Raw genomic sequence first — 7,812 nt, 5'->3', positions numbered from 1 at the left:
TAGATGTAACTGACCTAGAACGGTTGCGCCAACAGGACAATTGCAGCTCCTGCCCTTCATCTGGAAGAATCAAAGCCTTCTGCACGTTGGATTTATGTCAGATTCTCTCTTTGGTCCTCTTCTTGTAATACACACACACAGTCCTCACATATACACACACAGAGAGGGGCTTTTAAGCTCTCTGTAGGCTGCTCGGTGTATAATTTATAACTGTAAATGGAGTCATGTGTGTGCATTTCAGGGAGGGGATGCAAAAAAGACAGCAAAGGGTGGTGGAAGGGAGACAAGAAAAGCTTTCAGGAACACGTCTTTGTGCAAAAGATCGCTTCAAAATGTCATGAAGAGGAAATTCACATGTCATGCTTCTGCGTTTCCCTCAAAGTGATGAATTTTAATTAGGTTAAAAACAAAAACACAGCTCCAAGCTATGAACATAGTTTATTAGCTATTTGATTCAAAGCAGATGTTTTCCCACAAGCTGATTCAGAGAGATCAGTGGTTCTCAACAACAACTTAGTATGGATATATATATATATATATATATCTATATATATATATATATATATATGTGTTAATGTCACTGTTTCAGTAAGTCAGTATTTGCAGGCTGAAGTTTTGCATGTATTTCATTTTTTACTTGAAAAATATAAATGGTTCATTACTACGACCCAACAGACAGATGATCCAAGGATGCATATGAAATATGATAACTGGGAAAAAAAATTAATAGTTCAGTCTTTCTAATAGCAAATTTTTCTCTGTACACAAATATCTCCTCAATATGTATAGATATATGTGGGATTTATTAGGTTTCATTTCTTAACCCTTTATAGGGCAAGTTACAGTTTTTGATCACTTGCATATCCCTTACAAATGGAGTCCCCTCAGTGAGGTCTAAAAGCACAAGATCTATATCCAGTCATTCAGTAAAGATCCTGCTACTTGGCTGTACATCTTATTTTGGAATCTGACCAATTATTTGATCCCTTGAATGATATATTACCTACTGTAACTTAAGTTGGGAAAAAAAGTTAAAAAGCCAAGAAAAAAGGTAAAAAGCTCATTGAAAAATTTAAATGTAAAGTACAAAAGTTAATAATCCTAGTTAACAATTATATTTAGGTTTATACATTAAAGAAATGTAAGTGCCAGTATAGGCATTAATGCCTTTAAGGTTATGTTGTACCAAAATTGTATTTCTTTTTTTTTTCACTCTCAGAATTTTTGATGAATTTCTTATAGAAGCACTTTTGTTTTTTTCTTAATATATTCGGGCAAGTTGTCGTTTCTTATTACATTGACATCGATTTTTGCCATCAAAATATCCATACTGTTTGAAATTTACAAAGGTAATAATAAGGTCTTGTATCGGATTCCAGTTATACCATTGGCTTGAAATTTTGATTTTCAAAGTATTTCACTGAGTGCCCTCTAAAGGGTTAACATTAACTTTATATATATAATAAAGAGGTTTTATTTAAACTCTTTAGAGTTACAAGGGATTACCATTCTACCACAGTCTATTTCACATAGTTTCCAAAAATTTTTCATTTAAAAGAGTGATGGAAAACAGTTCAGTGTTATCATTCATGGCTTCACCGTAGAGCTATAGCTGTAGAGAACACAGCAAAAACATAAACAGATGCAGTTAAAAGAAACTAAAAATAAATTGATTTCTGTGTTATAAGGTCACAAGAGGACAGTGGGCCTTGATAAGGACCTTTAAAAGGAAACTTTATTATACCATGAAAAAAATACAAGCAGTATGGAAAAATGAACACATCTTGTTATATTGGTGAAATTCTACATAGAGTTTTATACAGAGTTTTTAAATGCATTTTTTTGTTCTTACAGTGCTATGTAATTATTTCTATAGAATAACTTTTAATTTGGGCTTAAACTGATATTTTGTTACATACAATATTTCTGTGAATGGTTTTATAAATGCTGGTTTAAATGTGACATGTTCTGCTTTAACACATACATACTTCCTACCTGATTGCACATCACCAGTGCTTAACCCATGTCAGTGACTTCCTTTTTATCAGTTCTTCCTTCTCAGTGCTTTAGGTGTTTTTGATGAGGTATACAATATTTTACAAAGCCTATAGCCAATTAAATTGTGATTTTTAAAATCTACAATATAAAGCCTGCAGATAAGGAAGTATATAATGCAGTGAGCCGTTTATATCCCATTGTGAGGTAATTACTGTAGACGGTTGGAAAGATTACGGATTCGGTTTGTTCTCATATGAGTCATTAAACCAATCAAGAAAAATGGCTTTTTATTTTTAACACGCTCATCCTTGGCTTAAAAGCCATACAAAATATCTAAAAAAAAAGATTGCGGTCACAGTTTAATCGAGTTATGATGAAATCCTTTTGATCTTTTAAATAAAATATCCATTCTTTTTCTTGTGACTGAACTTTGTTGCCTCTAAAGTTTCAGTATCTTTGAATTTAATTCATTATATTGAAATACCCTAAAAAATGACCCCATTTATTTAATAAGCAGAAAATCTTTCTTGAATCCAGCTTATTTTTAGCACATCTATGTTCAAAGGTGCTTTTTACGACAAGCAAATCCCATTCACATTTTAACAGAAGTATTCTATCCAGTCATGCTGAGATTTTATATACATTTTATTTGGTTCCTACTTAGTAGAAAATGAAGAATAAGCCAATTTTCTAGTCTACATTTTCATCACCTTTGTTGGCTGCATTTTGTCTTGTCTTTAGGTTTTGCTGGTTCCCGCATAGATCCCCTTAATTCCACTGCCTAACGAGAAAACTCCACAAAGATACCTTTGACAGCCTTTGTTAGCGTTAACAAATAAAACAACATGAATTTTCAACAGTTTGCCCAGTTAACAGAAGTTTGGATGGAGTCATGGACTCAGTCACAAAAGCCAGTTTTTCAGCCCACCATCAACATGTTGAAACAGAAATCAGGATTCATCAGTCCATTTGGACCCTCAGTCCTTTTCAGAGTTGTTTGTTTGCATCTTATTCTTAGCTTGGTCTTCTACTGCTGTCCATCTGCCCCAGCATGGTGAGAGGAGCTGTTTGTTTGGAGATGATGAGTTCTACTTTCAAGATTCTGCTGGGATGGTATTCGCAGACGTAATCGGCCACCTGCCATGTTGAAAAATGTGCATCGTTTTCATCTGACGTTTGTATACAAAGAGTGTATACAGAACAAAATGTAATTTTGTTCACCTCTCATGACATTTCCATTTTCTTAAAGTGCAGTAGTGATCAAATGTAAACAGTGTGGGAGAGAGAAGACATGGTGCAAAAAAAAAAAAATGCATTGATACAGTATGGAAATTTGGAAGCAATGTTTTGGTTTGGTGTTGTCAGATGATGTTTTTTTCAACATTCAGCAGTCTAATGGCAGTGGGGAAGAAGCTGTTTGGAATCTGCTGGACCTGCATTGAATGCTGAGAAGCCTCTTCCCAGAGGGCAGCAGGGAGAACAGTCCATGGTGGGGGTGTGAGGGGTCATTTATAATGTTACGGGCTCAGGATGGAGGGAAGACGAGCCCTGATGATCTCTGCTGTTCTCACCGCTCTTCTCACCTTCTTCCAGTGTGACCAGTCAGACAGCTGGTCAGAACGCTCTCTATGGTGCTTCTGTAGAAGGTGGTGAGGATGGGTGGGGGCAGATGGGCACTCATCCTCTGCAGGAAGGACATGCGCTTTTACGCTCTTTTGACCAGTGAGGTGGTGTTTACAGTCCAGGTGAGGATGTCTGTGATGTGGCCCCCCCCCCAGAACTCAGTCAGAATGATGGCACAGCAGTTACTAATCTCCTTTTTTGAAGAGAGTTCAAGTCGGAGGTTATCCATTTTGTTATTTAGTGAGCGGACGTTGGAGAGCAGGATTGATGGGATCTGTGTTCTGTGGGGTTTCCTTCTTAGCTCCGCCGTTAGCCAAATCTCACTGCAAAGACATTTCTACTCCTCAAAAACACACATCTGCAGATTTGTCCAAAATGTTGAAAATATCTTATATGTCTTTTTGCTTGCTCTTTTGAATCCTGCTCTGACTGAAATGTTTGTGGTCAGATAAATCGATTTCACCGTGCCAAAGTGACCTAACCATGTCTCCAGTCAAATATAACCAATTAGCTGCCCTTGTTCCTGTCAAGTTGAGACTTTTGAGAGCTGCCAGCACCACTTCCGACAACCTTTAGTTGAGTGTGTCATTAATTCGAAGTCTGCATGAGAGTATATCCATGGTAATCTCAAATTTCTTGTTTTAAAGACTGAAAGTGTAGGTGTATGGTGTGTAATCGTTGCTTCCTAGAAAAAAAAAGTTCTTAAAACACATTATAAGCCACAATTATCGACCACATCCTAATATAAAAATATTTAAAAGTATTAAACGACTGAATAAGTTCCTTTTTTATTTTCAACTAATAAAAAATGTGATTGCAAGAAATGTGTTTTCTGAGAGGCCTTTCTTGTGATTCGTTTTTTCCAGCTTTTATTGTCATAACACTGTCACAAGTACACAGCAACGAAATGAACTCTCTGCATTTAACCCATCCCCTTGGGCAGCAGTGGGCTGCCATCGTATGGCGCCCAGAGAGCCGTGTGGGGTTAAGGGTCTTTTCTCAGAGACCAACAAGTGCAATCTGTGGGAGTGGGGCTTCCAAGTGCAATGCCCTAACCAGGCCACCACTCCATCAAATTCAGTATGTACACGTGTCTATTTTTACATAGATTCATCTGATTTATTATGGTAATTCAAATATAGAACAAATACAACAATAATGACTTGTTTGAATAAGTGAATTGTGAGAAGAGGTGGCAAACTTGGGGTATGAGTGCCACAGAGGCAAAGCACCAAATATGTGAACATTGAGCTTTTTTATATTCTTTTGTGTTTGAAACAAAACACTTGACTGATGAGCACAATTAAGCCCCTCAAAAGGCAAAGGGAAGCAAAGGCACCATTAGAAAAGATGGAGAGGGCATCTTTTGTGAGAAAATGAGTAACTAAAAGGACAGCTGCGGGGGAAAAAAAAGGCAAGAGCACTGCACCCTTAGGATGGCATATCTGTAGAAGAGAGCAGGAATAGCTTATAGAGCAGCATGTTTGAGGAGGAAATGAAGAAAAAGAGAGGGGGTGTTGGTGCCCTGAGGTCGTCCCTTTCAGTAAAACTAATTTAATTGCCTCGTTAAGAGAGATCTGGGTTCTTTCCTCTTGATTGGTTGGTTAAGCAGACAATGCCTGCTAAAACAGGGAGTACAGAGTCCAGTTGAACTTAGAACACACAGAATGGCTCACATGCATGGGTTGCTTCTCATATGAATAAACATGTGAATGTGCACATGTGTTTAAGCAACTGCTTTCCATATATGGAAGAGGTTAGCCAAATCTGGGGAAACACAGAGAATTGGTTAGACGGCCATGTTTATTTATGTTAATGTATTCATTCATTTAAACAAATATATTCTGATGGGTGAAGTCACGGTGTACTGTAGTTTATTAATGAGAAGTGAAACCAAACAGCTGTCTGGGTGTTTTGTGAGGAACACAGACACAGATCTGTGTTTAATGAAAAAGCTTTTAGTTTGAGGAGTCATGGGAGTCCAAGTTGAAGATTACAAACAAGCACTAAAACCACAGGAGACACGCATGTGCGTACACAGAGCGACAGACAGCTGTGTGACCTCTCTATCACTCCACCTACACTACCTTCCAGCATGCCCATGGACTGCTCTGTCCACAAACCCCTTGCTGAGTTTTAATTTCCCACAAGCCTCTTCAGCTTACTGTCTCCATTCCTTTAGTCCTCCACATTAGATCAACAGCTTACAATAAAAAAAAGCCCTTTGGGTAAATATTTAGCCATTTATTTTTATTGAGGTCATATGTGCATGATTAAAACTATAGTTAGCAAAAATGGAAAAATGACCCAAAGGTTTGATTAATAAACTTCCATGGTTGGAATGTGCCAAACAATATGCAGATTTAGTTTTTAAAGCAAAATGGTTTGTTGTTAAAAAAAGAAAACATTATTATAAAATCTGAAGAAGACTGTGTTCATTTGTTTTTAACCCAGCTTTACTTTTTTAAACATTAAGGGCTTGATCTTCTATAGATTTTTATGCATTGAAACATTTGCAAGCTTGTTCCAAGATTCAAGGCTGACCTTACAAGGTGCAAAGCAATGTGCTTCTGCAAAGAGGTTTCAAAGAGTTGTTTGTGTATGCGCCTTCATATGGAGATCAAATTCCAATAACCAAAATGAGTCACTAGAATTTTATGGGTGGAAGATATGCAAATGGAAAATCACCCACAAAGTAATTTTTAAACCTGAAGCTAATTGCGGACATAGTTTTTTTTGCATCAAAGTCAGGTGCAAACTCGCACACAAACATTCCTCTAGTCACTGTGGAGGGATTGATACTGTAACAGACAATGGAGAGAGAGAGTTCAGGCATATAAATCTACTTGGACCATCAGAAGTAACAATAGTAGAATAATTTTAGATTGGAAAAAAAAAATGTCAGCAGGCTAAAAATAAACACAGCGGGAAGCTATTTTATATGCAACTAAACGAAAATGAAAAACACTTTGACTGAACTATAGCATTAGTGCATGCTTATAAGGAAATTATAAGTAGAATATTAACATCCACCAGAAAACAACCTATAGCGTGTTAAGGGGCATTGGGGGTGGGGGGCCTTGCACAAAGCAAAGTTATGTCTTGATAATTATTATGGGTCTATCATGCTATGCAATATTATGGGTCAAGGATGTTGTGAGAAGTTGTAGAAGGAGAATCCAGTCACAGTATATCATCATTACCTTCATCTCCATGGTTTAGAACTTCATCTTTCTTTAAGGGTCAATTTCAAACTGCCATTCCCATACATAATTTGTTCATTTAAATGTCGAGGACCAAACCTCTGTGCTTGTCTTATCCTTATGACACAATCTGTTAATCAACACAGCAAATTATTGCACATAAAATTTTTTTTTTTCTCAATGACATATAGCACTCCTTACTTGGAGTGTTTGAAGGCCTTTGGTTGGAAAGACATTATTTTATGAATCTAAAGCTAACATGAGGAGACATTAAAGGTGCTATATGATGCTTTTTAAGCCTTTGAAAGTCAATTATAGGCATATATATGATGAAATAACACCTGTGTCACTTTGTATTTTTTATTTGTTGTAAAATATTAGCTGTTTTCTGCCAATACAGAAGGAAAACACATGCCTTTAAATCTAAATCACCTCTCCCCATAAGGGTGGTGCCCATTTTATGACGTTGCCGAATCATTTTCAGAATGCTGGAAAAAACCCTGAGACCTCTCATAGTCAAAAAACACATTTTCACAACTCAGATGATAGCTAAATAAGAACAGATGGTTCACTCTGCTAAAAGACCCCCTTAGTCTTAAAAATTGGAGCAAAAATCATAATGCTCTACCTCTATCGCCCCTCCCTGATAGATGATAGTCACTTTGCTTAGTATGTGGACAGAGCACGATTAAGTTAGGTACTTATTGGAGAGGACAGCTCTACGTAGACCGTTCACTCGTTGGTTTGTTATAATGACAGTTAAAATCTCAAAAAATAGATTTTGCTTAGAGATCGGCCTGTTTTTCAGTGTAGTCCTGTTTCTCTGACTGTGACTGGCTGGATGCGCTCTCTTCATCCTCTGGCATGGGAGCTGGCTCGGAGCTCGTCTGCCTGCCAGTGTGTTTCCTGGACGGGCCGCCTTTTACAGTTGCCTTTTGTATCTCTGCTTCTGTCTCCTTGAACCCCAGTCGGCCTCAGCAGATGGATG

Source organism: Cyprinodon variegatus, unplaced genomic scaffold (genome assembly GCF_000732505.1).
Source record: "Cyprinodon variegatus isolate N-32 unplaced genomic scaffold, C_variegatus-1.0 Scaffold219, whole genome shotgun sequence".
Lineage (NCBI taxonomy): Eukaryota > Metazoa > Chordata > Actinopteri > Cyprinodontiformes > Cyprinodontidae > Cyprinodon > Cyprinodon variegatus.
This window is presented reverse-complemented; position numbering follows the sequence as displayed.